The sequence below is a fragment of the Littorina saxatilis genome, linkage group LG9 (assembly GCF_037325665.1).
Source record: "Littorina saxatilis isolate snail1 linkage group LG9, US_GU_Lsax_2.0, whole genome shotgun sequence".
Taxonomy (NCBI): Eukaryota; Metazoa; Mollusca; class Gastropoda; order Littorinimorpha; family Littorinidae; genus Littorina; species Littorina saxatilis.
In genome coordinates this window covers 57,648,530-57,661,029 of record NC_090253.1, presented here as the reverse complement: position 1 = coordinate 57,661,029, position 12,500 = coordinate 57,648,530, and the positions used below count along the sequence as shown (strand labels likewise).

General features: G+C 40.3%; 2 long non-coding RNA genes across 2 annotated transcripts in view; one reads left to right on the top strand and one right to left on the bottom strand.

Moving 5' to 3' along the window:
* Positions 1-3,678: 3,678 nt before the first annotated feature.
* LOC138976580 (uncharacterized) lies at positions 3,679-5,197 on the top strand. Its single transcript, XR_011459080.1, has 2 exons — positions 3,679-4,297; positions 4,675-5,197. It is a non-coding gene; the product is annotated as an uncharacterized lncRNA (long non-coding RNA).
* A 2,198-nt stretch (positions 5,198-7,395) lies between these two features.
* The window catches only part of LOC138976593 (uncharacterized), a 7,027-nt gene continuing 1,922 nt past the window's right edge, over positions 7,396-12,500 (bottom strand). Inside the window, exon 3 of the long non-coding RNA XR_011459088.1 lies at positions 7,396-7,999. This is a non-coding gene — a long non-coding RNA (uncharacterized lncRNA). The remainder of the gene's footprint in view (positions 8,000-12,500) is intronic.

The following is a 12,500-nucleotide window of genomic DNA, read 5'->3' as shown; positions in this document are numbered from 1 at the left end:
ATGTTATTTTACCAGATCTCCTCCAACTTCAAAATCACAGGGCTCTGTACCTCTTATCTATAAGACATGCCTTTCCATCACACTACTCAGTTTAAATATGAATAGGCGACATCAACTTTTTATCTTGCAGGGACAAAAGTCGTATTGAGGCGTCTTAATTCAGGCATACTTGTACCAAATCGAATTTATCTTCATAAAACAAATGAACGCCTAAATATTGATACGCTAACAACACCTCAAAGAACTCCGTTATTAATATATAGAACTGTTTACTTCTTTTCTCCCCCCAAAATATGTAAGTTTACTTTAGATAAAAAGAAAACTTCACAAATATCAACCGCAAGCACATTACAGTAGTGTTCTAGATGATCGAACGTGTAGCAAAGTCCTTTATGCGTACGTGTAGATAGTGCGTCACCCGTGACTCACTTTTATTCTCCAATGTTTTAAATCATAGGTTGTTATGCTCCCACCGTGACGTAAAAAGTAGATTTGATGACGTGACGTTACCCGTACACATTCCCGTACACGTGCTTAAAGGCATATGTACGCGCTCCCGTGTTTACAAAGTGTAGTTTGCCCATAATCGATGTCAAACGCACCATAAGACCATGTAATGACGATATGTCGCCATGCGCGGACCATATACATGCATTACAGCTTGTTTTAGAGTCTCAAAAACTTTGGATGTAAACAAAGACGCGGAGTTATTTCCCTTGCGTCAACGCTACCTCTGTTGGCAAATCTATACATAGGACGATCCAGATCAAAATGAAAATTAACATATCTCAACATTGAAGGGGTCCTAGACCACAATATTTTGCAGGGAACTTAATTTAGCATGTCTCCAGCTGTTGGTAAAGCAATTAGCGTGTATAGTCATCGAGTACATAATTATGCCTTTAAAAGTGCCACATCTAGAACTTGCTATTGTAGATTTCACAACGCCAAGAAAGTGGGGAAGGGTAGATTGCAGGTCTTCAACCAAATTCACACAATTAGCAGTGCTACCCGCATAATTATGCCTATATTATTTGTCATTTGCATTTTAACCAAAATTAGAAATTTCACACAAATAAAGACAGCCATTGTTCTACACGGCCATCCTCTACAGCCATTCAGACCTAGGATTTTGTTTGTTTGTTTGTTTGTTTGCTTAACGCCCAGACGACCACATCAGGGCCATACACCGGACCAACCAGTCCTAGCACTAACCCCATAATGCCAGATGCCAGGCGTAGCAGCCACTAGATTGCCAATTTTAAAGTCTTAGGTATGACCCGGCCGGGGTTCGAACCCACGACCTCCCGATCACGGGGCGGACGCCTTACCACTAGGCCAACCGTGCCGGTATTCAGACCTAGGAACCCATACGATTTCGCCGTATATTGTACGCATGATTGTCTAGAATACGATCAGTACGGTCAGTGGGGAAAAAATACGACGAGAAAAATTCCCAGACTACTTTTCTTCACAAGCCCATCCCGAAGCCGATCCACGCATTTTGACACATGATTAGTTTTTGTCAGTAAACATTGAAAGAAGCACGTATTTTAAATGTATTGGTGAACTTAATTAACGATGTGACGGATGCGTGTGAAGCATGTTTGAATCATGGATGTTCAAATGCTGGGTGGAGTTCGCTTATTTTTCTGAAGATACACCAAGTTTGTTTGAGAATACTCCAAGAGCAAAACAGGGGTTCCCAGGTCAGGCTATTGTTCAACTCAGGGGCGGATCAGTTGCTTTGTAAGGGGGGGTGCACTTTGAATCGAAAGTGAATGTGATGGGCGCGAAGCGCCCGAATTTGCTAGGGGGGTCCGGGGGCATGCCCCCCCGGAAAACATTTTGGCTCAAAGAAGCAAAATGGTGCCATCTGGTGCCATTTGAACTTATAAATGGTCATAGAATCAGCTTTCCAATTTTTTTTTTGTTTTTGTTGCTGGAGGGGGGGTGCACGTGCACCCTGTGCACCCCCCCCCCCCCCCCCCCCACCCCCCCACCCCCCCCCCCCTCGTCCGCCCCTGCAACTCTACCGTGAGCGCTTCTGTCTTGAAAAATGAAAAAAATGAAAACGTTCCAACAACTTACCTTTCTTGTTAGGGGGCCCGGTAGCTCAGTTGGTAGAGCACTGGACTTGTGATCAAAAGGTCGCAGGTTCGAATTCGGGCCGGGACGGACACGGGTCAACCCCTTTATGTGCAGACCCAGAGACGGAAGCCATGTCCCACCCCCGTGTCATCACAATGGCACGTAAAAGACCTTGGTCATTCTGCCATAAGTGCAGGTGGCTGAATACACCTAAACACGCAGACACCTGGGTAGCGCGACTCCGTTGCTGCTAGCTTTCCACTGGGAGGAAGCGACCCGAATTTCCCAGCGATGGGACAATAAAGTAATGAAAATGAAAAATGAAATGAAAAAAAAAAAAAAGAAAATGAAAATGAAATGAAATGAAATGATCAGTAACAAGTGTCGTATGTTGGTCACAAATACAAACAACATATTTTATGTCTCTGTTTCTGGGGAAGCAGTGTGGATTAATACTTGCAGAAATACTATTTTCACAATTTATTTTACTTTATACAACTCCTGCAATGCAACCGAGGGGTGGATTAAATCTAGTTGATTATTTTTAGACAAGTGAGAAATTAGAACGAACTACTTTGATTAAACCCAAAAATCACACGTGGATTATTCGAAGTAAGAATAAAGAGGGCTAAAAAATAATCAACGCTAGAATTTATTTTTAGAACATTTGAAACCCAGACGATTGGACCCTGTTGCGGAAGAATACGTACAATGTTGACTCAAAACTGTAACAACAATGGCTGACGTGTATGCCTAGTCGACAGACAATGCCATTTGCTTTGTGTGTGTTTTTGTTGTTGCTGACTGTACATGACATACATTACGTGTAAAATCCAGTTCTTTAACAGGCAACAAACCTTGCAAATTTCCAGAAGCTGCAATCTGAAGCGACCTATCTCTGATTCTAGCAGACGATCTCTCCAATGTTTAACACAAAATCAGCAAACTCTCCTGTCACATAGAACGTCCATTATATAGTGCAATGTTGAAATGAAGTTACCGGTCTGAAACATTTAGTCGTTTCTTCTGAGACAATCCTTGTTCTCTTATCATCTACAGATTTACCGCAGTCTTCACCACGCGAATTCACAACAGTCAGACTTTCGAACATGTATACAATCTACGTAGGCAAGTATGATACGTCATGACGTCATAGGATTCCTAGCATATTGACGTAATGCTAAACATCCGGTTATCCCGAGTTTCCTCCGTAATACATGTCCGTGGGTTTTTCAATGTTCGGTTATTTCCGTGGCTTCATGCGGAAAGGGAACCGTCGTCTGCAATCAACGACATGGACCATTCTGGTCCTTGCTGCTGACAAAAACATGATTTTAACACAGAATGTAATGTCAGAATAGCTATATAAACGCTATTGTGTTTTAATCGTAGCAATGGGGTCCGATATTTAGACGAGACAAGTATAATGCCGACGAGTCGGAGACTAAGAATAAAGTAAAAGAATAGGGACTATTTGAATGACGCGCATTTGACACTCTGAGTGATTAGGCTGAAATGAAATTGCCTACAAAATGTCGTCTGCATGACTGCATGTTCGACCCGTGTTGGTCGTTGTATATGTGGTGAGTGAGAGAAATCTGTATTGACATTGTGTGACTGTGTCAATAGAATTATAATTTCTAGCGCCTGTATTTCGTCGTAGGCTGTTATCGTAGGTATGACGTCTGTATGACGTAGGTTTCAGGGTTTCGTCATTTCACAGACAGGGGTGTCAGCTTGTGTCTATCGGTTACGTCTGCGTGTTCGGTTTGAATGAAAACACACAGACTATGCATTTGTTTGAATATTCCTGAATGGGGAATGCTTAGTTTTGTTCTTAATAAGTTAAATTAGTTTAGATCGTATTGATAAAAGAATGTTTGGGGTGGCGACGCATAATCAAGCAGCGTCATATAGGACCCTCTTCCCCCTTCCCCTTTTCCCGACTAAAATGAGTAAAAGTTGTAATGAACTCGGCCAAAGTTGAAACAAACGCGCACTTGTGGCCTGGACTGGCAGAGAAAGAACATGTCAAGCCTTGCCGGCCTTTGGATGAATTATGCATTTGTGATGCATTTGTGAAGTGAAAAAGTGTGTGTTGGTGTGTACCAATTGGAGTGATGGAGTGTGTGTTGGCTGGATGTCCTGGAACCGAATGCTGTTGTGAACCAGGGAGTGTTTCGTGTCCAGAGATGATGTAGACCAGGTGAGAATAGACCTTTTGTTATCGGTACATCTTCTTTGGAGTTGGCACAATAATTTGATTGTTCTTTAGTCATGTGAATGTGTGGAATTAGATCTCAGCAAGCACAGAAAGTTGGTCCCCTCTCGGACCAATATTGGATTTGGCTAAATGGTCTGTTGTTTTGTCTGGAAATTGACAGCTGTAATAAAATGATGTGTAATTAACAACAGAAGAGAAGGCCAATGATAAGATTGAGAAAAACCAAACATGCATGATGTAATATTGGAACTTGAAATTGTAACTGTGTTTCCGGTTATGATGACTGTGTGAGATGATACTTTGATATGAATTGTCGCTTCGGTAATTACTGACTTTGTTTTTACTTTTTGTTTTCCCAGCCGAGCGGACTCTTGGTGGGATAGCGTGTATAGCGTAGTGTATGTTTAGCATAGCGTGTATGTTTAGCATAGCGTGTTTATGATAGCGTGTATGTTTATCATAGCGTGTATGTTTTACTACGGTGTATAGCATAGCGTGTTTTACTACCGTGTAGGTATAGCATAGCGTGTTTTACTACCGTGCATGTATACCATAGCGTGCTTTACCACCGTGTATGTATAGCATAGCGTGTTAGTTCTAGGTAGTGTTTTACTACCGTGTTTAATAGCGTGTTTTAGAGCACACGTTACACCAGTGACTTTATAGTGTTGTGGCAACAGAACTTTTTCGTTGTAGAACTGTGCCTCACCCCACTTCTGACACCACATTTTTGAGTATGTGTTTCCACCTTTTTCAGACTAAGTGTTGAAAATGTTTATTGAAAAGTAGCATTAGTCTGACGAACCTATTTTTAACTTTTATTTTAAATGCTTGGTGATTGCGTGCGTGAGTGTTATGCAATAAAGAGGACAGAGAACATCATTCAATGTATTCTACCAACTTTTTATTGTTTGTGTACTCTCTCCCTCTCCGCTTTTTTGTAAAATAATTGCAACACCCGCATGCGCTCCACCACATATAAATAGCTTAAACAATGACAACTCGTTGATTACTGGAAAATAAACCACTCGTGGGTATTTGCAGCCGCTTGGTAATTCACTCGTGTGCTCCGCACACTCGTGAATTACCAAGCGGCTGCAAATACCCACTCGTGGTTTATTTTCCAGTAATCAACTCGTGGTCATTGTTTAAAGGTCCTCGTCTACATTTTCTCACAGAAATTGAGATTTGACCACTATAATGTTTAATCCATTCACTAACACTTTTAAAAAAACACCCCCCTCCGATCAGAAAGGACGGAGCAAGTGTAGCCGTTTGAAAATTCATTGATGTATTCCATTGTAGTAGGATATCCTTATTTGGAACATAATCGTAGTAGGATATCCTTATTTGGAACATAATGTAAACCGGAAGTTTTCAAAGTGCTTAACCACCCAGAATTCCTAGCGGTGAGCAGCCGCTGCGGCTTGACGAAAGTTCTCTGGTAAGTTCTTTTTATCAATTATGCAATACATTCTTGTCGTATAAGACTTTTAAGTGGCTGCAAACAAGGCTTCATAATGCACCAAAACAGTTTCAAGCAATGTGTTTGCTCTGTTCACGTACTGTGTTCGTCATTCGTAGATATCAAATCTTAGCCGAGTTGACGCATTTCAGGGAACCTCTCAAAAGTCAGTTTTACGCTTACAGCATTGCACATTACGGTACTTTATGTTTGATGGCGGTTTACAAAGAGGCTCTGCTTAATGATTCGGTTCAGGAATTAAGGAGTCATCATAAAAATAAAGCAAAAGCATAGGTCTAACACTAACTCAATGTTTCGAGAGGCACAGTTCCGACACAGTGACACACGTACACTGACAATGAAATCTAAAACGCTTGCAATCGATCTAAATTTGTATTTCTGCACACACAAAATATTTCGACTACAAAATAAGGATCGGAATCAAAAACAATTGTATTTTCCAACAAGAGTCCTTGATTTGTGTGCTTTCATTTTTAATGAGTTTACGTAGACTAGTCTAGTACCCGCAACACCGATGTCAGAATCGCCATTGATTTTCCTGCAAGACTAACAACTACAGATCTAAATGAATCAGTTGAATCGGAGATCTAGATTCTCCGGTCGAATCTTAGAATGCAGCTGGTTTTTATTTTTGTATTTCTTATGTCTATGTGTGTGCCGTATGTGTGTAAAATGTGCGTGTTTGTTTGTATGTATAAAATGTGCGTGCGTATGTCTGTGGATGTGTGTGTGTGTGTGCGTCTGTGTGTGTGCATGTGTGTGTGTACGTACGTGCGTGCGCGCGTGCGTGCGTGAGTGTGACATTCACGTAGTAGTACGAGTGATTGTGTGAATCGGAGTATCTGTACGTGTTTGTTTTCTTATACCTGATCATGTTTTAGACGATTCATGTATGCAGTTATAGTTCTTAAAAATGCCAAACGTGTAACTCATTATACATTTGCCCCTTATGGCATAAATAAACTAATACTGTACTGTATTGCATGGTAGGTATAAGCCACGTATTTTATTCACTTATGATTCATGTCCGTCAAGTATAACCGTTTGTCCATTTCTTAGACTGTGTCTTTTAACACTTCTGTTTTGTTGTTTCTTTTTTTTCTGAAAAAGCTGTCCATTTCGATACACCGGTCAGAAGAGGCAGGGCAGGGCCAGCAGGTGCGGCAGTGTTACATTGTTTGTCAGCGCAATCGGGGACACAGAGAGTCCGCATGCGGACAGCTACTCAAGAAGCTGCCGCCAAGAGTTATCGGGAAGAAAGATCCAGTCTCTTAGTCTTACAGTGAGTTTGTGTAGTTACAAATGTAATGGTTTGAAGATTTCTTCTCTCTGTTATTGCTTGAGTGCTTATGTTAATCTCAGTTATTCAAGTATGGGCTGTATATTGTAAATGCGTGTGTGTGTGTGTGTGTGTGTGTGTGTGTGTGTGTGTGTGTGTGTGTGTGTGTGTGTGTGTGTGTGTGTGTTTGTGTGTGTGCATATGAGAGAGAGAGAGAGAGAGAGAGAGAGAGAGAGAGAGAGAGAGAGAGTGGTGACACACTATACTTCCGTTTGCTGTTTAAAAGGATACTTACAAAATCGACAATCCCATCAATCAGTCGAGACACAATTTATTAACAAAAGAATTTTAATTATATACCAACTTATTTAATGCATACACTCTTACATATGTATACATCTGAATGCATAAAGCACACACACAAACATGTACAAAGTAACCCCCCCCCCCCCCCACAAAAAAAAAAAAAAGAAATGCTGATAACTCATGAATTACTTCTACAACTTACTTCAAATTTGGTGTACATTGGCCTGAGATATGGGATGATAATTCCACAAAGTTTCATGAATGCCGTTCAAGTGCGCATGGCTTATAATTATATCTACATGCCACTTGTTTCATAATACTACATCTATTAAAACAGATAAAATGGATACAAATTTGAATGCATTACATTATTTCATGACAATAGGACTTTTAACTGTGTTGGTCAGAACATGATTAACGAGATGACCGCGGGGGAGCTGGTCCTGTCCATTGCTGAGCGGCTCCCATCCCCGGTTTTGGGCATGGCCTGCAACCTTAACAGAGGATCCTTCCCAGAGGAGCCTACTTCAAGTGCAGCCACATGTCCTTCCAGGTGTGTTTGTCACCACTACCAAGATAGGGGAAGGGAGGTTGATAACCACCCGTCAAAGACCTGTAATTACAAAAATAGTACTTAAAAATCTGAAACAGTTTCAAAAATGTTAGCACACTGCTGTTAATCGCCATACGTTATACATGACTCGACTATGATGTGCCGTAATTATGCATTTAAATTATGATGAAAAAACAACAACCTGAAAAGTGATGGGCGTGTCCGGATAGGGCGGATAATCGTTATATGAAATCTTTAGAAATGTGTCCTGTTTCAGTTATTAATCTTTAAATGTTATAACAACATCCTGGAAATTCAGTAGAAATGGCCCAGTCAGGCTGATCTTTTGGCAACTACAGGGTGACCTAAAAAAAAATGCAACCCTCAAAAATGCTAATAACTTCTACATCTGTTGACCGAATCACTTTATATTTGGGGGACATAAACTTCAGCCTATCCATGACCCTTCCACATCTTGGCAACTTTTTTTGAAATAGCACAAAAGTCTGACCATTTGATCTACAAAATTGGCCCTTTGTGAAAGTGTCACGGTAGCTGAAGTTTATGTCCCCCAAATATAATGTGATTCGGTCAACAGATGTAGAAGTTATTAGCATTTTTGAGGGTTGCATTTTTGGGGGGTCACCCTGTCACCCAGTCTTCTTCAAAATGGAAAAACAACACTGCTAGGCACAACAGCTGAACCAAATCAATTTGTGTGGGCAAAAAATGAGTTGTTCTTCAATTTGAGATAATAAAACAACAAACAGGGTCACTCTTGCTCACACAATCAAATCTGCATCCAAATCAGTATGTGTTGTTCACATGGACGCTATGGCAGGCTGAGCGGTGTAGGTGTCAATACTCTCAGCAGGCATAAAAGGCAGTTTTTGAAGCCATTTTAGCGGGTAATAAGACAAAGAATGGTACATTTGAGTAACTCGCAAACGCATTGCCTTCAAACTTTCGGAGATTTGTGTTAACACATGTCGTAAAGTACACACGAAATCTCAAGTCATGTGAGGTATTAGTTCTGCTGTTATGCGACATCCCAGAAAGAGTTTTAAAAATAAGGATCTACCCTGTCCGATTGAACAGAAAAAAAATTAGAATTAGCATGCATTTAGAAAAATGAAAGCTTCAATTTACCCTTAAATTTAATACAGTTTCACCAATGGCTGTTCAAAGCGCACTTGTTTAAACGCACACACACATTTTTGGAAAATGCTTTTTCAAGAGCCATTGATCAGTTAAGCGTGTCGGCAGTAAGGCCAAAAAAAATAATAGGTGTGGTTACGGTAACATAGCCAAAAAAAATAGGGTAGGTAGGTAGGCAATCACTTTTTTTTTTTAAACTTTTTTTTCTAATGTGTACAAATTAAACCTACTTGACAGGGAAATAAGTGTGCGACTCGGGCGCTTTCGCTTTCAGTTTCATTGCGTTTTTTGCACTGGTTTTTTTGTTGTTGTTTTTTTGGGTTTTTTTTGTTGACAAATGTAATAAAAAGTTATAGGATCGGCCCCTAAAATTAGGGTAGGTCGGGTTACCGTAACCACACCTATTTTTTTTTTAGGCCTAAGCTTTGCTATGCGTAGGCCGACATTTGCGCTCAGCGCTCTGAATGAGTCAACTTTAAAAAAACTACTTTCGCGTTGAAATCCTCATACCACCCATGTCTGATAAAATATGTACATGGAATTTGAGTATGTGGCGCATCTGTTATTGTTCTTGAAGATTTCAACAAATAAAATTTTTTCAATGATTCAGCAAAAACCTATCGTCAATTTAAGAACTGTTTCTGACATGACAAATAACAGCAGACCTAATGTCTCAAATTACTTGAAATTCCGAAAGTACTTTACAACATGTGTTAGCACAACTTTCCGAAAGTTTGAAGGCAATGCGTTAGCGAGTTACTCAAATGTACCATTTTTTGTCTCATTACCCGCTAAAACGTCTTCAAAAACTGCCTTTTATGCCTGCTGAGAGGATTGACACCTACACCGCTCAGCATGCCATAGCGTCCATGTTAGACAAGATATGTGAACAAAACTTACTGATTTGAATGCAAATTTGATTGTTTTGTCTAAGAACATGCTAAACATGTTTTGTTTTAGCAGTTCTGATTTGTTGTCAATTTTAACGCGGGAACCTTCATTTTGCGAATTTGATTTGGGGGTGTGTGTGTGTTGTAGGTTTCACTGTATCGACAATACGTCATTTAAACTCAATCTGTTTTCTGAATAAGTTAGGGGCATAAAAGGCCTTTCCAGTCATATAATTGGCTTTACGATAAACGGCCTCATCATAAAGATCTGCCCTCAAACGCACCTGTAAAGGGTTTTTTTTATGACGAGTAGTGTAGAACAATCACCATCTTACACATCTGATCGCAAGATTAAATGCATTCCCGAAAAATTCTGCTATGTCTCCGGCGCATCAGTATCTGTCCGAAGGGTTTGAAAACAAATAATTACAACACACACACACCCCTCCCAACCTCCACCACCACCCAAGAAAAAAAAAGAAGAAAAGAATAAATACATTGATAAATACAAGAATGAAAGAATTAATTTACTTTTTTTTCAATTGTTTTTTATAACAAATCTATTGCTTCTAGGTCATCATTATCAGGCCGATGATTAAACCAAAGCTTAGTCACGGAAATGCATATATGGACTAAAAATGACGTGTTTTTATATTTAGTCAAGTTTTGATTTTTCTTGCAGGACAATGGCTTGGACATGACTTCATCCTGAATCGGCAGAGCAGCGATGTATTCTTATATGGATGCCATGGACGTCTTCCACCTAGCGGGCACACAGATGGTTCACAAATCTACCCACTTGTATATTGCATACCTACCCCCTCACTCTTAACCATTGCTCCTTCAGTTCTGTAGTAAAACATAACATAAAGCGATCATTTCTGAAAATATTGCAAGACATTAGCTTCTTTACTTCTGCAGCTGCATCAAAACACACACACACACACACACACACACACACACACACACACACACTTAATACCGATGCCACATTTCAAGTAATCGGGCTGCAGGTATATTTGTCTTCTAAAGTCCACAATCAGAATGGCAGGAGCTATTGGAAAAAACGTTTTCTTTTTTACATTTTACGGTAATTACATTTTTGTCTTTGATCTTCAGGCTTCCATAACAGTTCTCTAAATGTATTGAGAATACGCCTGAAACGTTACATGAACCAAAACAACAACAACCGAAAAACAAACGCTGTGCATAGGGAACACAAATATCAATGATCTTTCTTTATTTGGTGTTTAACGTCGTTTTCAACCACGAAGGTTATATCGCGACGGGATATCAATGATAATTTAGCAGGGAGTATCAGCCGGGACATTATTTATTATTCTGAATAGATCAACATTCATATATGCATCAAGTGTACTAATTGATCCTGCTAAATAGTTGTATTTGTTTGTGACTGATGCACTTTTGATTCACTTTGCACATGTATCACGTAAGAAAAATCAAGGGAGGTAATTTTGCTCGGATTAGATGGTTCCCTCCCCTGATAACAAAAGCACACAAATTAATTTTCCCCCCCTTCTCGTATGTGTTATTCAAACGTTTTGATGGTTTTTGTTGAATATTGATGTGAAAGGTTCAGTCCTTCCCGAGTAAACTATTCTTCATCTTCTGCGTTCGTGGGCTGAAACTCCCAAGTACGCTCGTGTTTCTGCACGGGTGGAATTTTACTTGTATGAGCGTTTTTATCCCGCCATTCAGACAGCCATACGCCGCTTTCGGAGGAAGCATGCTGGGTATTTTTGTGTTTCTATAACCCACCGAACTCTGACATGGATTACAGGATCTTTTACGTGCGCACTTGGTCTTGTGCTTGCGTGTACACACGAAGGGGGATAAGCCACTAGCAGGTCTGCACATAAGTTGACCTGGGAGATCGGAAAAATCTCCACACTTAACCCACCAGGCGGCCGCGGCCGGGATTCGAACCCTCGACCTTCCGATTAGGAGGCCGACGTCTTACCACCACGCCACAGCGCCCGTCTGAGTAAACTATTCGATTTACAGTCTCAGAACAGACCAGGCCTGAAAAGACCATCGCTAAACACATCAACTAATCAGCCTGGGTGCAGTTTGTGATTTTTTTTTTTATTGACTGATTTGTGAACGAACACAAGCAGGAATCTGTGATGATAACACATCAAAATAAATTATCACTTTGCGCATGAAGCAGCCAGGTTGTCGAATCTAAGTCTTTGTTCATGTACAATCTTGTCTAAATCTGAGATGGTGAGCCAAAAGTTTTCATGGGAACGACTGTGCCTTTCTGTGTCTCTCAATTTTTACACCACTTGCTACTCATGATTGCATGACACTAAGAACAGGCAAGATGTGGATATCGTGGTTTTAATGATACATTCGGACATACAAATGGTTACCGTTGTTTTCTTAGATACGTGTGATCTCTCTTTTTCCCCTGGTCCTTTCTTTTTGATGTTATTTAGCCTGAAGTTTGTTGCAACTATTGGTCCGCTTGCATTTGTTGTTATAGTAAT